The 14758-nt window shown below is 38.6% G+C and overlaps 1 pseudogene; it reads left to right on the forward strand.

The window, feature by feature from the left end:
* Positions 1-5240: 5240 nt before the first annotated feature.
* On the forward strand, positions 5241-12312 carry LOC137775763 (small ribosomal subunit protein mS25 pseudogene; annotated as a pseudogene).
* Positions 12313-14758: the final 2446 nt, after the last annotated feature.

Genomic DNA, 14758 nt, shown 5'->3' on the forward strand with positions numbered 1-14758 from the left:
GTTATGATGCATTGTTATTGGGATGGACAGCTGTATTAATTTAACATACATAATTTTGTATCTACCTCCATAATGAAATTATCCACCAATTGATTTTTCTGTGAAGTTTTTGCCTGGTTTTGTATTAAAAATTACCAACCGCAAAAAGTTAGTTGCATAATTACCATCATATTTCATATTGTAAAACAAATTATGAAAGATAGGAATATGATCGTTCCTTGATGGTTTAGTAGATCTCTCCTATAAAATCATCTTTGTCTGATGTCTTTTGAAGATCGGTATCTTTACCACCATTTTAGTTTCTCTTACTGTAATTGGTCCATTCAAAACATTTTTCATTAATTTATAGCTCTCTAATTTTTTTCATTTTCATTTTGTCTAGACTTCCAAATTTTTATTAAGTAAATTTACTTACAATAGTCACTTATGGATTTTAATATCTCTACTCCTCTGTAGTTATTTCCTCTTTCTTATTCCTGTTATTTTTGCTTTCTCTCTTAATTAGTTTTCCAGGGTCTTATCTACTTTGTTAGGCTTTTAAAGAACGATCTTTTGGATTTGTTGATTTTTACCATTGGTTGTAGTATTCTATTTCATTATTTCTGTTTTATATTTACTTCCTGCCATTTTATTTGGATTTATTTTACTTTCCTTCTGACAGTTTCTTGAGCCGAACACTTATTTATTTTTATTCTTTCTAATTTATTAAGAAGTTTGATATATGGTGTTTTCATGGTCATATAGTTGTAAATGTTTATCATTTCTATTTAGATTTTCTTTTTATTCCTGAAGTGGTTTATAAATATGCTTTTTAGTTCCCAAATAGGGAGGCCTTGTGGTTAGTTGATGAGTTTTCTGCAAAACACATGAAGTTTTACATGTTTCTTTTTACCCCAATAATACTATTCCTTTCATTACATTGTTTGTTATTATAATTTGGTCATATAATATTCCATAATGCCATTGTTTCGTAATTTATATAATCATCCTCCTAGCACTAGACTTTAGCTTGCTTTTAAATTGTTGTTGTTAAAGTTAATGCTTTAATAACTTCAGATAAATTTTTCCTCTTCTGGAGAGAAAGGGAAAATCTGGGAATATAGGTCTTTAGTAGGGAAAACATTTAGGACAGTATCCTAATACAGGATTAAATGTGGGGTGGAATGCTGTCAGCACCACTAAAGGAATTATTTTCTCTCTCAAATAAGAGGAAATTAAGGGACTTAAGGAGGGATGAGCACCATCAAATTTAGTAAGTCATAATGATGATTAAAGCCATGAAGACAAATCAAGATAATCTTTTAAATACAACCCAGCAAGTTATACAAATTCATAGGATTCATGCCTATAAAAATGGCTTCCTGCTCCTTCTTGGATTTTGAACATGATGTGAGTGACCAGTTGCTTCTGCTTTCAAGACTTCAGCATTGAAGGCTATTTTCCCCAAGCATTTCACAGCCCATAAAAGAGTCAGGGCATTGAGGCACAGATCTCACCACCTTTGAAGACCCCTTCAACGCTTGCCATTCCCTGAGGCTGAATGTTCATGATGCCTCCTGATCAAGGCATTTCCATTTCTTCCAACTTCTCCTCTTTGAGGGTTTTCTCCTTAAAGTTTAATTAATTTGGAGTTATTTTGGTTGTTTTTGTTTGTTTTTGTTTTTAACATTCAGACCTTTACAACAAAACCATGTAGATCTCTTCTTTGGAAGAAAAGATGCTCTCTTCTTCCTCGACAGTCCATAGTACCCAAAAAATCAAAATGCATTTAGCTTTGGTTTACCCTTCATAACTCCTTGTGATAGACCCATCAAGAAGCCTCTCCAATGTCACCTTTCAGAGTGCCTTAGTGAAAATGTAAAGACAGCCTAAGTCCTTGTTGAAGTCAAACTAGGGATATTTTGTTAATGTTTGCCTGAAAGGAATCTCTTACCTCCCTCTGTTTTGTGTGACTTTGCCCAGCTCTGAGCTGGAGCTCTGCCCAATGTCTACAGTCATATACGGCAGAGACTGTGGATTTTAAATAATGTTTCCCTTCATAAGGGAACTGAGAAAACACCACCATTTGGGCAGTTCGAATGCGCTGTTAGTGCAGGTAATATTAGCATTATCCTGGGAGGAAATTTGAAACTTGGTGGTCTCCTGAGTCACTCAAGTTAAAGTTTTAGCAGATTCAACATTAAAAGGGATTTGGGAACTATTAAGGGAGCACAGAAGTGTCACTGTTCTCAAGGCTTCCCTGTTTTGGTGACTTTCTCTGCCTCCATGACCATGCCTCCTTCCTGACTTCTATAAAGAAGATGTAAAAACAATTCCAAAAGAGAAGTATCAAATGAAAAAGGAATAATCTCAGTAAAATAAATAAATAAATAAAGATGATTAAACAAAGTGGAGCCCCCCCCCCAAGAAAAAAGAAAGGTAACTTATGGAATAAAAGTAAAATAATTAGAAAAGTAGTTAACATTTTTAAAAGTTGAGGAATAAAACGAACTGAAAGAAAATAGCAAAAGTGTAAAAACATAAAATTCTCTTCCAGAGCAAAGTCAAACTATAAAATCTTGCAACAAGATTTAAAAGGATACACATTAACAATAATCCAAAATTAAAATAATAATAAAAGAAAAATGAAATTACCAACTAAAAGATGGGGAATAAACAAATAAATTGAGGAGTACAGTATTTTAAAAAGCAAAAGTTTGTTTTCAGCCCTCAGAGCCCCTTTCGATAATTCCTCCTTGTTCTCCAACCCGAGTCATAATGTTTCCCCTTGATTGACAATGCCGTGATGGGGAAAAGACCATTGTGTTCGCTCTTATCATTACGTGTGCCTTCCTTCCTTTCCAGGGTTCTTGCCAGGCCCAGATGCACAAGGAGTTTGTCACATTGAATCTCCAGTTGGCACAGACATGTCTGGAAAAACAAAGTTTCTCTTCAAATTGGGCATCCCAACATGGCCACCATGTTTGTCATCTCCCTCGACTCCCCACCAGCCTTGGGATTCCATGCAAAAGTAAAGAGGATGGGAGCAGAAAAAACAACTCCTTCCTAAGGTGACCCTTGGGAGACAAAACAGAGTGTCACTTCCAAGAAGAATTTGCTACCATGGATGCTTCTGTGCCCCCATCTTCTTTACCATCTTGAGTTTATAAGAATGTAGTGAGTTTTGAGGAGTGAATGTTTGCAAAGGAGCCCTGAGCAATGACTTAGTGTCAGGAGCTAATCTCAAACCCTAAAAACCTGTCCCCTGGAGTTGACTGCCGCCCTGAATTAGTCCTGAGACATCACCACAGCCTCGGTCACACTCCGATGAAGGCTCCTGAGTTAGCTAATATCCATCAACGCCTTAACCTCTAAAGGTACACTAGGAAACCCAAAATCTAAATAAATAATACAAACAAAGCCTCAGAACAAATTTTGACAAGCTTCCTCTTCCCACTCCCCACCCAACTGCTGTGCCCAGACACCTCTTACATAGAAATTCTGGAGCCATCACATGCTCCGGTAAAGCAGTGGCACTAACCATGGTGGCAATGGCATGGCCATGTCAGGGGACCTCAGAACAGTACCTCATAAAAATCTGGACAGAATGGCAGCTTTGGTACTCTGAAGTGGCCTTGTTTCTCTTGATAACGGGAACCACCTATGGCAAGAATGAAAATATGCACATGTACTATTGATAGTGGAGAAAATGAAGAATAGCCATGTGAATTTGTTCATGAGTATACGTGAGACATCTTCCTAGGACCCCAAAAATAAACGGGGAAGATACAGAGCAGGGCCTTAAAGACCTGTAGTGTTCGGAGGGTGATAAGAAAGAGACAAAGAAATACTCCTATCTACCTCATTTTTACTCGAAGTGGGCTGTGGCTAGAGGGAAATGTACAAAGGCATAAAGAAAGTAACTTAAAATGACAGTAGCCTGAAGTCTACGACCAAGATGCAGTCTGACATAAATTGCACAGCCTACATTAATTTCTCAGCCCTCAATTCTCTAACTGTCCTGAAGATTTTATTCCTTGGGAATCACTCTCTGCCATGATATAATATCATCTTTTCCCTACCAGTTTGCAAAAACAAAAAGGAATGTCATACTCACTGATTATTTGGAGGGGGTCCAAAAGATCATAACAAAAAATGATCAGGGCTATTAAAATGAGCAATTAGAAAATGTTAAGGGAATCAGAATGATGTGTCCTTGAGAAAAGATAAAAACTTCATAAAAAGTTCAGGTATTTCCTTTTTAGTCCTGAATGAGAGTTTTTGATAAGGTAAAAGGGGTAGAGAGAGTTCGGGAAGTGAAAGAATGTTAATGCAGTCAGGGGTGTGCCTTGAAGGATGGTTCTTTCAGCAAACAGTGAAAGAATAATCAAAGCACCATCAGGAAAAAAAAAATGTATATGTGCTGACATTCCCTTTAAAAAAATTAAAAGTCTACGTTAAATTCAAACTCAAAATTTAGAAAGCAGTTTAGATAATATCTGAAATTTGGGGAGATGTTTATACTGTTACTAGAGACATAGTAATTAAGGGCATGAATTATCTCTGTCTTTTTGGACCTGGGAGTGGTGCTCTAGACAAAGATCTAGAACAAGTGCAAAAAGGCAATCCCTGGGACAAAGCAGGGAAGACCTATATTACTAAACTTATTCCAGCGAAAATCATTTGATACATGTAGAAAAATATATGAATATAATATCTGGAAAATAAAAAGAATTCCTGAGCTGACATAAAGTTCTGAAGCCTGGGGCTTAGCAAGCCTGTCTAACTTCTTTTTAATATGAAAGAGAAAGAATCGGTCATGGAATGTTCTTCCTTGGGCAATTATATATTTCACATGACTGTTAGGCAGCTGTCAGTGTCAGTAATGATACTATGAAAATGGAAATCTTAAAAAAGAAAAGATACTGTTTATATTGATTAAAAAAAAAAACTCTACTAACCGAGTGAAAGAAGCACAATAATGAGAAAATATATGAGTAGTGAACCAAATACACAGTTCTTTATTAGTCTTGAATTTTCCCAAGAAAATTCTGCTGAAAAGAAAGCAAATCTGAATTTGTGGTAGAAGAGGAGAGAACAATCTCAGATTTGAGACAAAAGGAGATGACACTGACCCTCCTGATTCTTTCTAACAATGAATGTGAGGTCACTAATAAAGATTTCGAGCAACACCTCATTTTTCATATCATCTTACATACGCACTAGGCAGGAAGTAACATCAAATGACAGGTTTGGAAGAGATGGTCTGCATCAAGCCTGAGGTGTCCCCAGACAGGTGAGTTTCTGCACTGGACAAGTGTGTCCATCCCAGTCTTAAAGATCACCATTGCTACGGTTCCAGAATCTCAGTTGTGCATTCCTACTTTAAGAGTTCTTCCTTTAGTCTAACTGAAGTGTTTACATATACAAATCAACCACGTTTTCCCAATTACTTAAGTCTGGTCTTTGCTCTTTCATTTTCTCTTTCCCGGGTGACATAGTGCCAATTCCTATAACCTTTCTCCAGAGCCCCTTTAACCTTTCTTTGATTGTTCTTGTCTAGACCACCTCAACCTTCATATGCTCTCATGGTTTGGAAACTTAGGCTTTTACAAAACGGTGACACTGGACTATGAAAAAGCTCAGGGCAATATTAATAAGGCAAGTAGCTTCCCACAATTATACATTTGAGTTTTGTTTATTCAAGAGTGTTACCTTGCTGGTCAAATTGAACTAGCTTCAAATGGGCTGGATAACATTCGTGATGGTTGGTTAATAGATCACATTACCTGGGGAAGAGGATCCCCTTTAGAAAATAAAAATTCACATTAGCTCAAAGGAGGTAATGCTGCAAATAAATAGAAATGAGTTCATGAGATACTATCTACATTCATACACAGAAACCAAGCATCAAATTAAACCCACAACTAACTCTAATAATAAAAGTGGAAGAAGAAGCAAAATGAATGAATGTTCTTTCTTTCCTCTGTGGTTTTTGTATTCTTTGCTTCTCACTCAAGATCTCTCTCTCCTCAGAGCCTACCGCTGAAGCACCATCAAAGGAAGTGGTCACATTCAGTTCAGACACCCACCCGGGCCGCACTCTTCTCCCTTACCTATGCCACCTGAGGCGGAATGGCAAATAGGCAGCAGACAGCTGCCTACTTCAAGGTGGGAAGTAACGCATGTGCTATAGATGCATTCATTCATGTTATGGTATAATAAAATTCTAGAGCAAACAAAAATTGAGCTTTAATTTTGTATCAGGTGCTATCTAGCTACAATCTCTTTTCTCACCCTGGGCTTCAGTCCATGCCCTCCGCTTGGCCGATGTCAATCTGTCTCCTGCCCTTACCCAATGCTTTACCTTGTCAGCCTATGATCCCCACCTCTGGTGCACTGTCCTCCCCCTAGTTTGCCAAATTCCTCATCTGATTTCTTTACATAAAGACCTCTTCAAGCTCCACCTCCCTGATTAGACTTTTCCTCATTAACTAAAAATGAAGCTCCTTCTCAATGAATGACATAGAGTGACTTTTTATATCCTAATCTATTGTACATTACAGCTCAATTTTTTTTTTCTTTCTATTTGCTTGATGCTTTAATTTCAGTACATGATCTTACAGTGTTATCAGTTGTCTCAGCCTATTGTCATCTGTTCTCCATTGTAAACTTTAAAGAGTAGCAGGGAGCGTGTCTGTGGCCTGCTCTGTGTGGTGGCTGGCACAGCAATACGCAGAGGTCAGTGTGGACAGGATGTTCATTAATGACAGTGTCCAGGAGGTTCTGCCCTCCCAGTTCCCTCTTTTATTGAACTGTCCACTAGTGAAACAGCATTTCGGAAAGTGCTTTTGTTAGAGTCTAATCAGAATGCCACAGGACTGTTTCACTCTTTGTGTCATGCCCTACTGTGGCCCTGGCATTTGAGTATGGGGCAAAGGGGAAAGAACAACAATGTTTCACATAGGCAAAGATAGGGAAACTTTAGGAAGTAGTGTTTTATTGGTGTGGCGTTGTGATTTCTATTTGAATTGCACCAAACTCTCTTCTGTAAAGGGTCTCTCTTTCTTTTTCTTTCTTTCTTTCTTTCTTTCTTTCTTTCTTTCTTTCTTTCTTTCTTTCTTTCTTTCTTTCTTTCTTTCTTTCTTTCTATCTTTCTTTCTTTCCTTTCTTTCTTTCTTTTCTTTCACTTTCTAGACTTGTTCAGCTTTCAACAATTACAATGGAGAAGATTTTATATCACCAAAGACATAATTACGTGGTGAATGTACGAAATAACAGTTTGGCTTCTATAGAAAAGGTATTTTGCATTGTTATTTCAAAACCTTTCCTCGTCTTACCTTGAAAGGAGAGCTCTTTCAAGGAAGCATTTGGCTTTTTCTTGTCTATCTGTTTAGCCATCGCTCCTTGGTATATGCATACGTGAGTGAACAGAAACAACCCTTTTTATTTCTCTTGAAGATATCTAAGTAAAGTTTCAAGTAGCCAATTAGCTTTTTGACCTAAGCTTTGTTGGCTGCAGAAAGCCTGAATCCCAGGAACATTTGGTTCTCAAGGCATTTGGATCTCATAAGAAAGCCTCGGTGCCAGCACCAATCAGAATGGCTGCCAGCTGTTATTCTTCTTCACAACTGGCGGCCATTTCCAGCACTGTTACAGAGCCGTGATCAATCTCTGCACCTGTCTATCAGTGGATGTTCATAGAGAGAACTGTGTGGGCTGCATCTGCAGATACCACATGTAACCAAAGGGGAGAGGGGAGGAGGGAGAGTATAACCCCCTACATACGTCAAGTAAGAAAGGCTACAAGGAGAGGAAAAAACACAGGAGAATAAGCAACAGCTAGGTATAAGTCAGAGGAAAAGAGGAAATGAATGCTCTGTAGTGGGGTGTTTATGGTGGGAATGCAGTTTCCACCCACCCATGAGCTTAGTCATTAATTTAACCCTTGCACAGGTTATCTCAACGTTTCATGGATATGCCTTGTCTTTGCAGTAATACTTCAAGTTCTTATCGAGACAGAGAATCTTGTTATACTTCTATGTCCTATATCCTATGTTATTAGAATCCTTCTGTGGCTATAGTGACATGTTTGTCATCGCTCCTTGGTGTATGCACACCTGAGTTAAAAGAAACGACTTGGCATGTTGATTGTTTTCTATGTGTCTGGTTTAAGGAGAGTTTTTGTTTGTTTGTTTCGTAGGTTTGTTATCAACTTCTTCCCTACAAATCAGGAAACTGAGTAATCATTTTGGCAATTAATAGAAGATTTTGCAATATGTCTTTATGCAGGAGTCCATAAAGTGGTGATTATATATACCTGTATTTTATGTTTGTGAAAGTTGTAATTCTTTCTTGAGACCTGAAACATGAAATTCTAAGTGATATATTAAGACAATTTAAAAGCATTGCTTTTTTTTCATCTTTGCAGATGCATATATTTATGTCTCATACGTCTAGTGCAAGCTGCAATGTGCGATTCCTGAAGCCCTTTAATTTTGTGTTAAAATCTGAGTTCACATTGCATGGAATTTCTGTTGAATTGCCCTGCAATGAACTTAGCCCCTCAGTGCTTCTCTCTGAGTTTAGAATGCTTTACATAGTCAATCAATAAAGTTAACAATTTAATGTGCCTGATCTTATTTCATGATGCTGTTTAATAAGTATTCTTTTCAACTTCTGCTTTCAGTAAAATTCCCTTGAATAAATGGATCCGTGTTAGTTTAAAAATGAAAGAGGAAAAAGCACTTGCTAAAATCTTAAACCTAGCAAGATGTTTGATATTGTTGAAAGATCAAACAGTCTAAAAGAAAGAGTTAAAACACAGAAATATTTCAAACCTAACAAAACATTTAAAAAAATACTCCACATCTGTCCAGGGATCTCAGCCCTCTCTCAATACCAGTTAAATCAGATCAAGCAATAGACATTTTGGAAAGAAAAAGTATATATGTAGGGAAAATTATATCTATGTCTGTCTATCCATTTATATTTCTTGAGATCATGACTATATAGATCTCTAAAGGGAAGAGTACAGAAAAAATGTTCTGGAACTCTAGCAAATAGAATACCCAGATTGTATGCAGTTAAATTATTTGATTTAATTCACAATATCTGTAGACTCTCCTATACAAATCCAGGCTCAGATATAAATATTATTCTCGAGTAATCCTACAGCTCGGTTCTTCATTTGATAAAACTTGGTCCAAAAGGAGGTAAGTTTAAAATGTTTCAAAGTTCAGCTATGATTTTCTTCTGCAATAACATTTGCTTTTATCAAGTCTTCCAGAGCCTAAAGAGAACGGAGGCAGAATTTTCCTTAATGAAGTCTCACCACTTCCAGAATATTCTGATTTTTTTTTTAATGAGAAAGAAACCAGGACTTCTGAGAATCCAAAATAAAGAAAATGAATAAAACAGTATTGAGAATTTCAAGAATCTGAGGGTTTAAGTTGAAGATAGGGTCATCATCTTTTGTTTTAGAATATTCCTTAGGTTGTATGGAACACAACTGGGGGGAAAGCAAAAGATATTCTTAACTGAATATCATTTTAAGAGATAGATATCCAATATTACTGTTTTGGAATTCAATCTTTTTATCTGGGTAGGAACAAAGACGAGCCATCTCTTAAGAATCCCACAGTTTATTTGCTGTCGATTAAATGCTCTAAGCCTTAGTCCTGAAATAATACTGTTCCACCAGGGAGTAAGGAAAGAGAGTAGAGGAAGCCTCTGGGCACTTTACTGAAGTGAAGGTGGTCTTCAGCACCCTCCATCACTTCCTGTGTGCACACTTCCCTGTTAGCCCTATTGGAGTACCAGTACTATCAGAGGACTCTTCCTGGGCAGTCTAGTGATCAAGATTTTGCTCTTACCTTCCTCAAGGAGAGCGTCCCCCTTTGAAAGTTGCCCACTTCATGTCTAAATCCCTTAGAGTTTTACTGGAGAACAAAACTAAACTGATAAATTAACTGGATTTAAAATTTGAGTGGCTGGAAATGATTTTATCTGATGTTCTTCCCAGATAACCTGTCCATTACAATAAGAGGATAAGTAGCATGGAGATTTTAGGCATGATGGCAAAACAAGTGAGGGGGTATTTGGGCGGCAAGAGTTTCAGAGGCTGTAAGATCAGAACAATAAAGAAGACCACCTTTGCAAGGAGTCACAGTTTTTGCACAGATGCTGGGCCTTGAGGACGAGCAAGAATGCCAGTCTTCACCTCTTCCAGCCCATCGCTTTTGCTGTAATTCTAAGTCCTTATACACAGCAACAGCCCAGTTGACTCACCAGCTATCTCTTCCCTCTTAGAGTTTAGGGGAGGAAAGTCCTCCAGGACTAACTTAATGTAAAACATGATGGGCAACATCTTACTAGCAAGTTCTTGACCTCCCCCTGGCTTTAATTCCAATCCTGTATCATGAGTCTCTGCCTCCCTGCTTTGCCCTCTGAATACTTCAGCTTCACTTTCCTCCCCTGAACTGCCTGGCTGGCAGTTGTCCCCAGAGGTTTGCTAAAAAGTGAAGGATGAACGAGCAGAAGATTTATTTTTAGACTTTTGCACGCCTTTAGTGAGGAAAAGGGAGTTTTGTACCGCACCACAGGTCCACATCCTGACAGCACGGAAGCATACCTCCATATGGCAGTGAATCCCTGCTGCAAGGAGGATTCTAGAAAAGAAGATAAGGAATAGAAGAGACAGTCGCTTTTACTGTAATGTTGCCCATCATTATTTTCTTGCTGGAGTTTAGAAGTGACATGCAGAGAGAAAGTCACAAAGTACAATTTCATGAAGACAACAGAACTGCTTTGAAGCCAAGTCAACTTCCGTAATGACAGCAACATATCTGCCTTTCAGTGTCAATGAAATGTGATATTAGCAAGTAGCCTTTAATTAAACAATAAGTTCGTTTGGTAAGTAAGATGTTAATTCTCAATCTGGAAACTGCAAAGAAGAGAGGGCCCAATTAAATTAGTCATTCATTTCACTAAATCTCAATAGAACATCTACTCTGTGCAATAAATACAGGCATACCTCAAAGACATTGTGGGTTCTGTTTCAGACCCACGACAATAAAGCGCGTCACACATTTTTTTTGGTTTCCCAGTGCATACATAAGTTACATTTACACTATACTGTAGTCTATTAATTGTGCAATAGCATTAGGTCTTAAAAAAACAATGTACATACACCTTAATTAAAAAATACTTTACTACTAAAAAATGCTGCCCATCATCTGAGTCTTCAGTGAGTCACAGTAGTAACATCAAAGATAATTGACCGCAGATCACCATAACAAATATAATAAAAATGAAAAAGTTGAAATACTGAGAGAATTACCACAATGTGACACAAAGACATGAAGTGAGCAAATGCTTTAGTAAAAATGGCACCGGTAGATTTGCTCGACTCGGGGGTGCCACAAACCTTCAATTTGTAAAATACACAGTATCTGTGAGGCACGATAAAGCGCAGCACAGTAAAACGAGGTATGCCTGTATAATATGTGAGTGTTTATGATGAGTTTTAGATACACTAGCTCATTTAACTCCCAAGATAACCCTCTGAAAAATCAACATGAGAGCCAGAGAAATTAGGTAACTTGCTAGTACTCATAGCTATTGGGGGTATACAGGTGTATATATATGACATGTTTCTTGCCTTCAAGTATTTTCATTTCAGAAAAATCTCATTTAAAAATTATGATCATTGGAGAAGCTGCGCGAGGGCCGCCCTGGAGGCATCGGCTGCGCTCGTCTCTTCTCTTCGCGCTGCTGGGTTCGCGGCCGGGGGTCCGGCCCCTCCGCCGCCCGCGTGCCTGTGACGGGCCGCTTCCCCGATCCGCCGCACCCTGCAGTACCTGGGCCAGGGGGACGGACGTGGTGTTCAAGGACTCGGTGAAGGTCATGACGGTGAGCTACAACACGCACGGGGAGCTGGGCGAAGGCGCCAGGAAATTCGTGTGTTTCAACATACCTCAGATCCAGTACAAGAACCCCTGGGTGCAGATCATGATGTTTAAGAACATGACGCTGACACCCTTCCTGCGGTTCTACTTCGATTCTGGGGAGCAAGTCCTCGTGGACGTGGAGACCAAGAGCAATAAGCAGGTCGTGGAGCACCTCAAAAAGATTCTGGGGAAGAATGAGGAAACCCTCAAGAAAGAGGAGCAGGAGAAAAATCAGCTTTCTCACCCAGCCCACTTTGGCCCCTGAAAGTGGGAGTGCATCTGTGAGATGGAGGGGCAGGTGCCCTGCCCGGGCCTGGTGCCGTTGCCCAAGGAGATGACAGGGAAGTACAAACCCTCTCTGAAAGCCAGTGCCCAAGACTGAGGCCCAAGAAAAGCCCCTGGTCCTATTCCCTGAGAGACTGAAAATCTCTTTGCAATATAAGGGTCCCCTTTACACACCTGTGTAAAAGCACGTGGCAGGGAAGGGAGGAGTTGGGCTGCAGCCAAGCTGCCCAGTGAACACCCTGCACCGTCAGGGCAATAAATGCTTCAGAATCACACAAAAAAGGAAAAACTTATGATCGTTGAAGATGGGTTATACACTTCCTATCCTCCTGTCCTCACCTCCTGGCAGAGTACTTGGAAACTCATATATATTCAGAAAAATTGGGGGTAAGAGTAAAGTAATTAATATAGTAACTCATCATGAGAGGCGTTGCATGCATCTGAGAAAGGCACTTGAATTGGTAAAGGGTCTCTGTGTGGGGAGTCAATGAAGGTGACTAGGACTCTGCTGTTTAACATATCTATTACCTTCAGATTGTTTATTAAGACCCATTTTCAAAAATCGTATATTTCAAGTAAATGGGACTAATTTCAAATGCTTTTGATGGCATTGCTTTTTAAAAGCATCATCCGGTTACTCTGACTTTCAAGTTCCAGTTTTTACTTGAGAGAGAAGTCAAAGAATCAGACATGTTCTATTACAGGATAATAAAAGATAATCTAAGTAAAAGATAATCTAAATATCAAAAGGCTGGAGGAAATTTAAGAATAGAAAGCAATTAGAGAATAACTTAAATGTTATGAATTAAGTCGTGGGATCCTCTTATTCTCTAGCTTTAAAAATCACTGGTGACTCCTTTCTTTTTCTTTTCTTCTTTTTTTTTTTTTTTACTTTTTCCAACTTGCATGTGATTTGGGGAGCAAGTCTGGTCCTTCAGGTGCTGTCATGCTTGTGGAGAGAGTGCTTGTGTTCAGAGTCTAGTCATTGCCCCAGGCCAGGTATGTCTTCCTACCATTTAACAGGTCAGTATCATTTCATGTTTTACGTTCTATTTGGTAATACAGATGGAGATATTAAAGTTCCAGGGCTTCCCTGGTGGCGCAGTGGTTGAGAATCTGCCTGCCAATGCAGGGGACACAGGTTCGAGCCCTGGTCTGGGAAGATCCCACATGCCGCGGAGCGGCTGGGCCCGTGAGCCACAAGTACTGAGCCTGCACGTCTGGAGCCTGTGCTCCGCAACAAGAGAGGCTGCGATAGTGAGAGGCCCGCGCACCGCGATGAAGAGTGGCCCCCACTTGCCTCAACTAGAGAAAGCCCTCGCACAGAAACGAAGACCCAACACAGCCATAAAATAAAAATAAAAAAATAAATTAAAAAAAGTTTTAAAAAATCTGTTTAAAAAAAAAAAAGTTCCAAAGGTTAAGTCAATCCTTTCTTGTCTTAGCTTAGTATTCAAGTCTACAATCTAATTCCATTGTTCAACACCAAACTCAAAACCCACCTCTCCTGTAAAACTTTCCTAGATTCTCCCAGAGAATTAATTTTCTATGCCCACTTTGGCATAGATAAATTAATTAATGTAATATGTAGCATTCAATTAATATATTTTTATACTAGTATAATACACTACCTTGTATTAGAGCATTTTGTATTGTCTCCACTTTAAAATTTTTTATGTACAGCAACTAACACAACAAAATGACCAAGAAATGTTTGTTGAATAACAGGGACTTGGAAATGGGTAGATAGAAAGCATTTTTGAAGGTATGATTATTTTTTAAAAACCTAACTATTAACTGTCTGTGTTCATGGTATATAAAGTTTGGATTACTCCAATGAAGAGAATAAATCTTTCAACCATTCATTTTGGGAAGGCTCTATAGAAGTAGAAATTCACAAAACAAACTGGTTTCAATTCAATGCCTTTTTGTTTTCACTTTCTGATAAAGACACTAACAAGAAAAGGAATGGTACTAGGGCACCCAAAAGCTTCAGGAAGTAATGATAATAGTGGACCAGAATAACCTACACACTGAGCCATGAGCCTCTGATTACTTAAAAATGGGGTCGGACTGTACTACAGAGATACATCTGAATGAGGTGAAAGGAGAAAATTGTAGAAAAGACACTTGAATAGGATCAGGACAGAAAGGAAACGACAAGAAAGAAGCTCTACCATGTCATTTTTCCCCCTTATATCTTGGGAGTTCATGTTTTGAACAAGAGTGGTTTCTATAACAATCAATGAAACAGGTACTAACCTTGGAGCCCCTGCTGTGTGGCAAGTCCTGTTTGGTTTTGAAATCATTGAAAGGTTCGACTATGAGGAAGATGTCATTTAGGTTCCATGAAAGATAACACGGGAATAGGATTTATTGAAACCAATTCTGCGATCAGAATCACTTATTTTATTAAGGACTACTAAGCTAAATACAGCTGAATTTGGCAAGCACCAGTATGTAATAAAGTTTCATTGATACCTCAGAGGACAAAGAGAAAAAGTGTGAGAATGAACTCTTGGATAATTTTTTAAAGACACCTA

This window comes from Eschrichtius robustus, chromosome 13 (genome assembly GCF_028021215.1).
Source record: "Eschrichtius robustus isolate mEscRob2 chromosome 13, mEscRob2.pri, whole genome shotgun sequence".
Lineage (NCBI taxonomy): Eukaryota > Metazoa > Chordata > Mammalia > Artiodactyla > Eschrichtiidae > Eschrichtius > Eschrichtius robustus.